This window comes from Mirounga angustirostris, unplaced genomic scaffold (genome assembly GCF_029215605.1).
Source record: "Mirounga angustirostris isolate CCGP_5_RB_7025 unplaced genomic scaffold, mMirAng1.0.hap1 SCAF_5, whole genome shotgun sequence".
Lineage (NCBI taxonomy): Eukaryota > Metazoa > Chordata > Mammalia > Carnivora > Phocidae > Mirounga > Mirounga angustirostris.
The window spans coordinates 39551214-39563793 of NW_026991713.1; the positions used below are offsets into that span (position 1 = coordinate 39551214).

Below are 12580 nucleotides of genomic sequence, written 5' to 3' on the forward strand. Positions count from 1 at the left end.
ATAATTATAGAGAAAAAATTGATGGTTGCCAGAGGGGAGATAGGTGGGAGGTTGGGCGAAATGAGTGAAGTAGAGAAAAAGATACAGGCCTCCAGTTATGGAATGAGTAAGGGACAGGAATAAAAAGCAGGGCATAAGGAATTCAGTCAATGATATTATAATAGCGATGTAATGGGACAGATGAGCTATACTTGTAGTGAACATAGCATAATTTATAAACCTGTCAAATCCCTAAGTTGTACACCTGAAACTAATATAACATTGTGTGTCAACTATATTCAAAGACAACTTGCAATGGTATTTTGGATTTCAAACTATATTACAAAGCTATCATAATCAAAACAGTATGGTACTGGCATAAAAACAGACACATAGCTCAATGGAACTGAAAAGAGAGCCCAGAAATAAACCTATGCCTCTATGATCAATTAATTTATAATAAAGGAACTAAGAATATACAATAGGGAAATGACAGTGTCTGCTCTAAATGGTGCTAAGAAAACTGGATAGCCACATGCAAAAGAATGAAACTTGACCATACACAAAAATTAACTCAAAATGGATTAAAGACTTAAATGTATGACCCAAAGCCATAACACTCCTAAAGGAAAATATATAGATGGTAAGCTCCTTTACATGTGGCCCTCCGACTACATTTGAGGTATTTACTGGTGAGTTCTAAACTCTAATCCTAGTTTTCTTTGCATGTGTAGACTAATCACAGTTTTTATTCGATTGTTTAGAGTTTTTTCTTGCTTGCTCAATCTTGTGCTTCATGTAGCTTTAAAATTTGCCAAATATCTTGAGTGGAAACTGACAGACAGCACATTGATATTAGTTCTCTGCACAACCCATCTTATTGAAATCTTGGTTCATTGTGTTTTTATTTTTTATTATTCTATCCTTGTAGAGCTGACAAAAGCTATACTCCTTCTCTAAGTACCAGTAGAGGCCTTTTCCTGGGTCCATTCTCTGCTCATCAGTCTCCTGCCCTTTTTTTAGAAACTGAAGGAAAGAAGTAACTGTAAAACATTGGTTTGCTTACCCTTACAGCTGCTGCATCTCAGAGATTATGTCCTCTAAGTACTCAGTACTTAGTGTTTCAATACCTGTAATAGTTTAAACTTTTTTTTTTTTTAATCAGGCTTCTCTTTTGATTCTGTGATGGAACATTCATCTGTTATAAACTATCCTATCTTAGCAAAATTATAAGTCCATTTACATGGCACTTTTTCTAATTTATATGTTTATTTTTTGTCTTCTCCTTCTAGATTATAAACCCCATGCCAGGAGCAAGGAGTTTATCTGTGTTTTTCATCACGGTATCTAAGTGCCTATAATCAGTAATTGTCAAATAGGAACTCAATAAATTTGTATTGAACAAATGAATATACAGTGACCACATAAAATACATATGTCTCAGATAAACATCATCTCCTTCGTTCTTTCCTTCTATTGTCACAGCAGGTAAGTCTCAGAGAATAGAGCTCTCTCATTTGGGAATTAGGAGACCCATGTTAAATTTACCTTCTCTATTAGATTTCATTACCCATAAATTTCTTTACTTTCTTGCTTGTTCCAAAAATGAAATGGCACACCATTTGTGAAAGAGCTTTTCTACCTCACAGCAAAGTCAATCATCAGTTGTATTGCGTTTTTCTATCACTGAATAACAAACACGTTACCCACTGCTCTACAATCCATTCTCATTTAAAAGCTCAAGTTAATTAGGAGAATGAAAATCAAAGCTAATGAGTAAAATATCTCTTTCTGGTTTCTACTAATGATATTCATTTTTTTCTCTAACATTTCAACTCACTTTTGCTTAGGCCATAGGAATAAAGGAAGAATTGTTTTGTAATGACTGAATTAGATCACTGGTGGCATGGTCAGGGAGAAAAATTGATTCAGCCATTCTGAATGGCCCATTGGATTTTATAAAACAACAAAAGCCTTATTTAAATTAGTGACACTTGAAATATTTTTGATTTTAATTATGATGAGCAATCACAGTAGACAGTATTTAGAAGTTCAAAACATAATTCTTTTTGATTGCTGATTTTTTTTTTTTTTTTGGCTTAGGTCATTGGCAATCTGTGAAGAAGGAATAATTGTCCATCACAGGCTTAGACCTGAGTAATCTATATTGTACAGGAGAAGAGTTTATATTCATTTTATGTTTCTACTGATAAAGACAATCCTTGAAGCAAAATAGACCTTGCTAGAGAACTGTCGAGAGAAAAAGCCATTTTTATTTCCATTGACTTGAATTGAAAATTAGTCAGATCATATGTTCTAGGCATTAATAATTTCTAGTTTTTTAAAGGAACAAATCAATTTTGAAATAAAAATTAATGAAACTAAGCCTTTCATTGATATTTTCAGAATCTTCTCTCATTAAAAATATACTAAGCTGATTTTAATAAATGTATACAGTCATTCTTTCATTCAACAAACTTTAACTAAAACAAACAAAATTAATTTTCTGTCTCAAGTCTTGAGAACTGTTTCTGGAAGCAATGTTCCAAGTATGTGTATATATAATAATATCAATGTAGTTTTCATTTTTAAGGTCTCTTGGATTAACCAATCTTTGCCTAGAAAATCATGTTCTTTTCAATTAAAAAAATCTTTTCCTCTTATCTAAAGTGAAAATATCAAACCATATAGTTTTCAATGTAAGTTAAAAAATACCTCACATATTTAGTATTTTTATTGCCTTACTATGTATTTAAATACTGATGTTATGTATTTAACAAAGTCCATTTTAATTCATATATATTTTCTAGTATTCATATTTACCTTTGACTCATTATCTAATCAACTAAAAATGTACAGCTGGTGGGGTTCCTGGGTGGCTCAATCAGTTAAGTGATCTACTACTCTTCATTCTGGCTCAAGTCATGTTCTCAGAGTCATGAGACTGAGCCCTATGTCAGGCTCCCCACTGAGCATGGAGCTTGCTTGAGATTCTCTCTCCCTGTCCCTTTACCCCTCCCCTCGCTCACGTGCTCCTTAAAATAAATCTTTAAAAAAAATGCACAGCTGGAAAATATCACCTCCAATGCAGAATGCTTTAGAAAAATAATTTTATGTGGCTAAACTAGTTTTCTAAGTATATTTATTTTCATCAGAAATCTCATTTCCTAAGAATTTTCTTTGCCTAATGATTGTTTAGAGTAAAATTAGAATAATCATTTTGGTTAGCATTTTCTTTATATGATAAAGGTAAAAATTACTACTAAATAATTTAAAAAATCAGGTCAAAAGCCACCTGAAACCTTTTCAGGCATAAGTATGGTTATATAAGGGAATTAGAAGTAATAATCATAACTGAAATTTAGCCCATTATGTATTTATTAAGATGAGCTGACTCTTTACTGAATATTCTTGAAGTATATATGAAAATAATTGAAAAAGGAGAAATAATGTTCACATGAAAAATGAACACTGAGAGATACAGCAAAATGTTGATGATGAACTCTCTCAATTCATGAGGAACAGTATAAGTAGTTGAGTTGAAGCACTACAAATTTAAGTGAGGTAAAAGATGTTTCCTAACAATGAGGGTTATTAATTATTGGAATGTGTTCCTAAGACATCTGCTTGAATTCCCACTTTTTAAAGTAGAAACTAATAATAGGATAGCATAGAAAATCCCCAATAGTAAAGTAAGAATAGATAGGTTTTATCTTACTATGAAGAATAAAATAATCATACCAAAATAAATAGCTGTCCTATACTATAATTGGTACAAAAAATATAAAATAATCAGAAAAGTTTTAATATAAATACATGAAACTATATTATAAAAATTATGAAAAAATATTAAATAGGAGAGAAATCTTAGAAATCAAAAGGCATGTCGTGAGCCTCTATAGTAAAAACAAATAATGTAAATCTCCAAAGTCTTTTCCAACAATTTTGGGCTTAAGCAATTTGAAGCAAAATGTCAAATGAGGAAAGTTTATTTTTTTGCAGGTATGACTTGGAATATTAACTAAATTAACTAGATAAACAAGCTCAGCCAAGGCATTTTAAAAAGGAGACTGAGATTACTTACCATGTCAGATCTTAAAATATATCATAAAGATAATTAGAATTTCATAATTAGTGTGTGAATTTTTATGAGAAGTATAATGTAAACTTTTCCATTTTTTTAAAGATGCCTATGAAAAGATTAAAAAAAAGAAAATTACTGGGGCACCTGGCTGGCTTAGTCAGTGGAGCATGTGACTCTTGACCTCAGGGTTGTGAGGTTGAGCCCCACTTTGGGTGTAGAGATTACCTAAAAATAAAATCTTAAAAAAAAAAGAAGAAGAAAATTACTACATGGAAAAAGTAAGACTAATAGTCAACTCACTGTCAGATTCTGTTAAAATTTTCCAATAATCAAAAAGCCAACAAAATTTCAATTAAAAACAAATTGGCACCATGACCTGAAAAGGATGCAAACATTTCACCTTAAAGAGATGACTTTTATATTATCCAGTGATCTCATGCTTAGTCCAGAAATGTATGATTGTAACAAAAATAGTATCAGAAAATAATGTAACAAAAATAATAATGTAACTATATTTTGTGACTTTTTTTTCACCAAATCCTTTGTTTAATCTCCTCAGTTCTTTTACAGGTATCAATATTGTTTTTAATTTACCAATCTAGTGATATTTTTTTTTTTTTGTAAAATAAGAAAATAGGCATACATACTTTATATACTTCTTACACAGAAGATAGCATATTGTATTTATTGTTTGACATTTTGCTTTTTTCATTTCACATATATCCTGGAGATTGCTACATTTCAATTTATAGGAATATTCCTCATTCCATTTTGCAGCTGCATTGCATTGACTGTGTACACAGACTATAATTTATCCAATCAGTACCAAACTGATGGATATTTGGGTCATTTCCAACAATTGACCACTACAAATAATACCACAAAGAATAACTTTGTGCATAAGTAATTTCATATTTTTGCTGATCTATATTAGGACTCCTAGAAGGGAACTACTGAGTACATTGGTAAATCCCTAGCAGTTTTTCTAGGTCTTGCCACATTCTTCACCAGAAGTGTTGAATCACTTTGCATTCCCAATAGCAATGTATAAGTATTACTGTTTTCATATAACAGAGTTTGTTGTCAAATTTGTGGATTTTGGCCAAAGAGCTGAAAAATATAATTTTAATATTTATGTTTATTATTATGTATGAGCTTGACTATCTCTTCACATGTTTAGGGTCACTTTTATTTCTTCCTCTGAACAGTCTGTTCATATATTAGAACCATTTGCCTTTTGTGTATATTACAGGTCTCAAATATTTCTCAGTGTGTAATTATTTGTATTTTATTTTTACTATTTCCTGGAATTCAAGTTTTAATGTGCTCAAACCTAGTAATGTTTTGAGTCATAATTAAAATTTTCTCTGGTTATGAACAATTTACCAATGCCTTCTTTAAGTACGTGGTGGTTTACATTTCCACATTTTTATCTCTGATCCATTTGGAATTCATTGTGTGGTATGGTGTGAGATACAAATCTAATTTTATCTCTTCTTAAGTGACTATTCACAACAAATTTAGTAAAAAGTCCTTATTTCCTCACATATTTGGAAATGTTTTAATATCTGATAGGGCTATATCCTTCAATATTCCTTTTTTTGTGGAGTTTCTTAGAAATTCCTACTTGTTTACTTTTCTATATGGATTTTATAATTAATATGGAAAAATAAACCTATTGATATTTTTATAGAAATCATGCACATTTACAACTTAGGAAGAAATGCCATTTTTATGATGTTGAGTTTTCATATCCAAGAACAATTATGTGTTTTTGTTTTTTATTTGTTTGAAACTATTTTGCATCTTTTTGGGGTTTTAAACTTTTCCTCATATAATTTTTACACAATTTTAAAAAGTTTGTACCTAGGTATTTTCTTTTCTATTTTTTTGTTGTTACTGTGGAAAAATAGTATTTTCTCTGGTATATCTTCTAATTGGTTACTCATTATATTCATTTCTGTTTATTTCTCATGATTCTCATATTCTCTTATTGTTTGTAGTTTTTCCACTAATTCTCTTCAGGTTTCCAGGAATATAATCACACTATCTGTAAGACTCTTTTCAATTTTTATTCCCTCTCCTCTAACTGCATTCTTTTATCTAAAGTCATTGGCTAACAGCTTATTACCATGTTAAATAAAAATAATAGTGGCATACTATTTTCAGACTTTGAAGAAATGCTTTTAACATGTGCTCAATGTATTACTTTTTCAATATATTAGCCAACATTTTCTACCAACAATCCTAAAATTAAATGAGGTTTATAGTAAGCACTTATTTCTCCTTCTCAGATTGATGGGTTGACTATAACTTTGACCGCCTCCTCTGATCTCAGGTTGGCTTAGCTCTGGGATGTAGGTTCAAGTTTACTGTATGTATCTTCTCATGCTAAGATCCAGGTTAAACAAACAGGAATCAAAGAAATAAATGTTCCACTATTTGGAACATACTGTTTTCATATGAAGGTCAGGAGTTCAAGAAAAGAGACTGTAAAGATGCCTTTTTTGAAGTATCTGCTTAGAACTGAAAACTAGTACTTCTACCTTGTTTTATTGGTCAAAGCAAGTTGTAGAGTCAAGTCCAAAATCAGTGGAACAGGAAGGCATACTCATCCCACAAGCAAATCTTGCTCTGGGAAGAAAATAATTATTTAAAACAAAAGCCAAAAAACAAAAGAGTACACTATGCTAAAAATATATCCACCAATTCCTATTTAATTGAACTAAAATTGTAATCCAGAATGAAGGTTGAATTTTGTCCCATGATTTTTTTGGCCATATACAGAGAAAAAAAAATCCACATGATTTTGTTAGAACTAATAACATACTAACAATATAATTAATTATATTAATGGGTCTTTACCATGGAACAAATTATGCCTTCTTTAAATGGACCACATTTTTGTCATGACATTATTTTTTTAATGTACTATTGAATGGTATTTCTTAGTACTTGAAGATTTTTCCCATGAATATGCGTAAATGAAATTTTTTTTATTTGTGCAGTCAATATCAGATTTCAATGACATTCCTTTTCCTATTTTCTGCAACATGTAAGTAACATTTAGCTAGATATTTTCAAGTTCTGGCAGATGTACAATGCGAATCTATATATATGCCAGTCTTATTTTGTTGTTGTTTCCTAGTGTTGTTTTGATTTTGGTCGTTTTGCAGAGGAACTCTTTGGTACCTTTCTCAATTATTCCTATGATAGTGTGGTGTTTCCTTTTTTTTCTCTCTCTCTCTCTTCTGGTGTCTTTTTCATAATTACAGGTTTTTGTTTTGCTTTTTAAGTAGGCTCCAAGCCCAGCACAGAGCCCAACACGGGGATTGAACTCATGACCTTAACATCAAGACCTGAGCTGAGATCAAGAGTCAGATGCTTAACTGACTGAGCCACCCAGGCAACCTGATAATTATAGTTTTTAAGAAAGTTACACATTTCGGGTGCCTGGGTGGCTCAGGTGGTTGGGCGACTGCCTTCGGATCAGGTCATGATCCTGGAGTCCCTGGATCGAGTCCTGCATCGGGCTCCTTGCTTGGCAGGGAGTCTGCTTCTCCCTCTGACCCTAACCCCTCTCATGTGCTCTCTCTCATTCTCTGTCTTAAATAAATAAATAAAATCTTTAAAAAAAAAAAGAAAGAAAGTTACACATTTCATCTTTGTTTTCACCAAAATTACTTACAAATAACATACAAAGTCAGCTGACATAAATATCACTAAATTTCATGTTGCAGCAGTATTTTTCTTTTTCCTTCTTTTTCTTTTTCAAATAAACCTCACCATACAGAAGAAGTCAACAAGGACAGGTCTACCTCCAACCTGACACTAGGTCAAGGGGAGGAATCTCCCTTCAGAATTTGTAAACCACAACAAGTTGGTTCTGTGCAAGATTGTGGTCTGAAGTCACACTAACTGTTCCATCTCTAATTTTTTAAAAAATAGTGTTAGTTGTATCTATTTTACCCATTTAAAAATATATATGTTTTGCTATTCTGTTTTTCTATTTCCATTTTTATTCATTTAGGCATTTACTTTTATTAAATCCTTCATTTTACTTTTTTCAATTATTTGGTTAGTCTACCTTTTGAATTGTTGAAAAAAATTTTAATTCTTATTTTCATCTTTATTGATATAGGCATTTCAATGTTCTGAAGTTTATTCTCAGTACTAGTTCAGCAGCTTCCCATAGATACTGATAAATAATAATTATTGTTCAGAAGTTTTGCAATTTATGTTTTTTATTTCACCTTGCTGTAAGAGGTGATTTTTAAAGAGTTTTTATTTTATTTTCCAGTGGCAAAGACTTGCTGCTGCTACTTCTTCTCCTTCATTTTTTTCCTTTTATAATAATTATTTTATAATCTAAGAAATGGAAATGAGGGAGACAGAGTAGTGAATATGAAAGAAGATGGAAAGGAAATTAGGAATTCTAAATGTGGGTGAAGAATAAATAAGAACAGAAAAAATATTAAAAATAAGAAAAATTGTTTTAATTACAATATGAACTAGTTATATAGATAAAAGGGGACCACTGTGCTCCCCCCAGAATCAGTCAAATAAGATCCTTATCAAGACATGTCTCGGTAAAAGTTTTGAATTTCAAAAAGAGAGGAGGATCAAAGCCTATAAACTTTGAACAAAAAGATGATAGCTTTGAATTTATGCCATATATAATAAACTACTAAAAGGCAGTGGAGTAACAGTTAAAGGTATTGAACAAACAAGTTTAAAACTCAAGAATTCTATAGAAAACCAAGTTTTTTTTCCCCCATGTTAATAGATAATTAGGTACTCAGACATACAAGGATCCAGAACACATACCGCCTATGCACTTATTGAATGCACTATTAAAGCATACACACATGCGCGCACACCTACACACATATACTTCTTTAAGATTTCTTGTTATATTTAACAAATATTATAATAGGACAGGTATTCTGCCAAGATTTAGGATAAGTTGGTGATGAAAGCAGAAGTAGACCCTGTTTTCATGGAGCTTTACAAAGAAAATAAAATCAACCTAAAATAAAGGACATGTAGTATAAAAGAACTTTTTAAGTTTTAATACAGTTGGTTCTTGATTTTGGAGATTCATTTTATTTGTGCAGTTTTTCTCTTATGGATTGGATAAATTTCGGTTCTGATTTTTTAGACTAATGGAAAATGTGATTTTTGAGCCAAATCCTTAATCCTACAATTCACATGAAATTCTTATGTTATTTATTTATTTATTTAAAGATTTTATTTATTTATTTGAGAGAGAGAACTAGAGAGAGAGAGAGCAAGAGCAAGAATGAGCAGAGGGGATGGGCAAAGGGAGAGGGAGAAGCAGACTCCCCGCCAAAGAGGGAGCCAGACGTGGGCTGGATCTCATAACCCTGGGATCATGACCTGAGCTGAAGACAGACACTTAACTAACTGAGCCACTCAGGTGCACCATCTTATGTTTTTTTTAAAAATGACTTAAAATTATCGTGCTCGAAGAAAAACTAAAAAACAACAAAATATTTGCCCTCTCCAAAAAGGGAATTCTTGACCAAGATGGAACATTTAAAGATTTTTGTGTTGACCGCTGTTAAAATTCATATGTAGAATAATTGCAACTATGCAAAGTATAAATTTGCATATCAATAAAAGATTATTCTTTTAAGTGTCTATTTGTTATAGTGGTGAACCTATTGTAAATAATATAATAGGACATTATTATACTTACTATACAAAGAACTGATCTCACTTTATAAGTGACTTATTGGAATCTACTTTTAAAAAGATCAAAGACCTGAAAAGACAATTTACACAGCATCAAGTTATTTTATTAAATCATGTTCAACCCCACTGGAAGAAAATTTAAATTGGCTTAAATATTGAGATACAATTTTTAACCCATCAAAACACACACACAAAAACATATTATCTATTGATAGAAGACTTTTAATTTGACATTACATTTCTGGAATGTATTTTGATAATGCCCCTCAAAAGATTTCGTTGTTCCCAGAGAGGGATGTGGGTGGGTAGATAGGTGAAATAAGTGAAGGTGATTAACCGAACACTTATCAAGATGACCCTGGGGGGGGGGGGGCCTGGGTAGCTCAGTTAGTTAAGCGTCTGACTCTAGATTTTGGCTCAGGTCATGATCTCAGGGTTGTGGGATCAAGCCCGGATTGGGGTCTATGCTCAACGCGGAGTCTGCTTGTGATTCTCTCTCTCTTCCCCTCCCTACTTCTCTCTCACATACATACATACATATATACATAAATAAATAAAATCTTTAAAAAAAAGAAAGATGAGCACCGAGTAATGCAAAGAATTGTTGAATCACTATTTTACACCTGAAACTAATATAACACCATATGTTAACTAACACTGGAATTAAAAAAAACAAAAGGTTTCAATGTTCATAATTTTGCACCCATAATTCTACTTATATAAATTCATCGTAGGCGTTAGTAACATGGCTATAGACATTTCTATAAGGGTGTAACATATAACAGTGCTTCAAATAAGTGCTTTTGGATGTCTGGGTAAGCTTGTTATTAGATTACAGGTGGATATAACTCTCTCCCAGATTTCCACATGGCCAAAAGGGAAAACACCAGCCTTTCGAAGCTGTAGCAAATCTATGTTAGTATGCATGCAGAATGAATTTCTTATATGAAGGTATAAATGCTGGAGAAGCAATGGGGAAGATACTCATAACATCACTACAGATTCAAAACAGGGTTTGTCTGTCTTCGAGACCAGCTCATACAAGATATAAAGACTCTAAACTTTCACAGGCTACATCTCTCAGAATGAGAAACAGGATAGGTGGATTAGAAGCAGTGATCAAATAAATTTAAGAATAAAACATTTTTGACCGGGGAAAAGTTCTAAGCTTCTTTTTAAAGCAATTTTAAATAAGATTCCTTTTAGACAAATTCTGGTAATAAAAAGGATGAAGGAAAAACAAAACAAAACTCCACAAATACCTTTAGAACCCCAATCAGATTTTCAGCAGACATCTGTGCAATATTGAGCAGGCAAAAAAAAAAATGTTTAAAATAAAAAAGATTCCATGTTTAAAAAATATTTATCCAACCAAATTGTCATTCCTCTACAAAGGTAATACGACACCATTCTCAGATGTTATGAAGTCAATATACTTTCTGACTGAGTAAGCATCATTAAAATCTCCCCTCCCACCAACATCATGTCTAAATCAGAGTCTCGCATAGAGCCTGAACATCTGTGGAAGCTCTTCATCAGAGGTCTGAGCTTTAAAACAATGGATGTGAGTCTGAGGAGCCATTTTGAGCAATGGGAAATATTTATGGACTGTGTGGTAATGAGAGATCCAAACACCAAGCACTCCAGAGGTTCTGGGTTTGTCATATATGTCACTGTGGAAGAGGTAGATGCAGCCATGAATATAAAGCCACACAAAATGGATGGAAGAGTTGTAGAACAAAAAGGGCTGTCACAAGAGAAGATTCTCAAAGACCTAGTGCCCACTTAACTATGAAAAAGATTTTTATTCATGGCATTAAAGAAGACACTGAAGAACATCATCTAAGAGATTATTTTGAATGGAATGGGAAAATTGAAGTGATTGAAATCATGACTGACCGAGGCAATGGCAAAAAGAGAAGCTTTGCTTTTGTAACATTTGATGACCATGACTCTGTAGATAAGATCGTCATTCAAAAATACCATACTGCGAATGGCCACAACTGTGAAGTAAAGAAAGCCCTATCTAAGCAAGAGATGGGTAGCATTTCATCCACCCAAAGAAGTCAGAGTTGTTCTGGAATCTTTGGTGGTGGTCATGGAGGTGGTTTTGGTGGGAATGACAACTTTGGTCATGGAGAAAACTTCAATGGGTGAGGTGGCTGCGGTGGTAGTTGAGGTGGTGGTAGATATGGTGGCAGTGGGGATGGCCATAATGGATTTAGTAATGATGGTGGTTATGGAGGTGGCAGCCCTGATTACTCTGGAGGAAGCAGAGGCTATGAAAGTGGTGGACAGAGTTATGGAAACCGCAGTGTCTCTGCTGGGAGTGGCATCTAAGACAGTTACAACAATGGAGGAGGCGGGGTGGTTATGGCAGGTGGTAGTGCAAGCAACTTGGGAGATGGCGGAATATGTAATGATTTTGGCTGTAACGATCAATCCTCAAATTTTGGGCCCAAGAAAGGAGGAAATTTTGGAGGCAGAAACCCTGGCCCCTCTCGTGGTGGAGGACAATACTTTGCCAAACCACAAAACCAAGGTGGCTTTTGCGGTACCAGCAGCAACAGTGGCTATGACAATGGCAGAAGGTCTTAATTACTGCCAGGAAACAAGGGTTAGCAGGAGAGGAGAGCCAGAGAAGTGACAGGGAAGCTACAGGTTACAACAGATTTGTGAACTCAGCCAAGCACAGTGGTGGCAGGGCCTCGCTGCTACAAAGAAGACATGTTTTAGACAATACTCATGTATGGGCAAAACACTCGAGGACTGTATTTGTGACTAATTATATAAGAGGTT

The 12580-nt window shown here is 33.1% G+C and overlaps 1 pseudogene; it reads left to right on the top strand.

Moving 5' to 3' along the window:
• The first annotated feature begins 11264 nt into the window (after positions 1-11264).
• Positions 11265-12379, top strand: LOC123837414 (heterogeneous nuclear ribonucleoprotein A1-like; annotated as a pseudogene).
• Positions 12380-12580: the final 201 nt, after the last annotated feature.